The following is a 950-nucleotide window of genomic DNA, read 5'->3' as shown; positions in this document are numbered from 1 at the left end:
TGTACCTGAACTCACAAAAGCAAAATGTGACTCACACACTGAGTCAACAATAGATTCTAATATTCTCTCTTTTACTGTCGATGCTTTTAACTGTGTCTACACTCGGGTGTCCAAGCATCTGTGCTTCATCAACAACTACATCAACTCTGATTCAATCAACGAAGTGCTTTGCAAGCACAGCGGGAATATCTCAGCTGCATTCTTTTGAATTGAATTTCCCTTCTGGGATAAATAAAGTATTTTTCATTTCATTTCATTTCATTTCATTCTACATTGATTCAGATAATGATTACACAAGTTTGTAGACACCTGTGATGCTAATTAGAGGACACACCTTCATTGAACATGTCCCTGTGGTCACATTATTTTCAGTCTTTTCTGGGGGTACCATTATTTTTGACCACGCCTGTTTCATGAGTTTATTTTTTTTTAATAATTCTGTTGAACCACGGTTCAAAAGCAATGTCTGATTTAAATTGCTTAATTTTCATTGAATTTTTATTTATTATTACTTTTGTCGGATTCAAGTTATATAGGACCTTGTTTAACCAGGAAAGGACCTCTGTGACATTAAAAATATATTTTACAGCAGTGTCCTGAAAAGACAGTAGCCTTACATGGCACATAAAACATGGAGAATACAGACATACACCCCCAAAACAAATCAGATCAAATATGAAGAGAAGAAGCAAAAACAAAAATCCAATTAAAGAGAAATGAAAGTATTTTGTCGCTGAGTTGATAAAAGAAAATAAGTGAAGTAAAAAGCAAATCTTAAGCTAAAGAAAACAGCAGAAAATTGAATTACAAGTCATTTAGAAAAACCAAAGAACCTTCATGCATGTTAAACTCTAAAGGCTCTGCTGTGTGTTCAGATCACATGCTGCTGATAATCACCAGGATGATGGGAGCTCTCACTTTTCATCAGATACAACATTTTAAAATGCTGA

Source organism: Stegastes partitus, unplaced genomic scaffold (genome assembly GCF_000690725.1).
Source record: "Stegastes partitus isolate 25-593 unplaced genomic scaffold, Stegastes_partitus-1.0.2 Scaffold414, whole genome shotgun sequence".
NCBI lineage: Eukaryota > Metazoa > Chordata > Actinopteri > Pomacentridae > Stegastes > Stegastes partitus.
The sequence above is the reverse complement of the archived record's forward strand: the minus strand, read 5'-3'. Positions refer to the sequence as shown.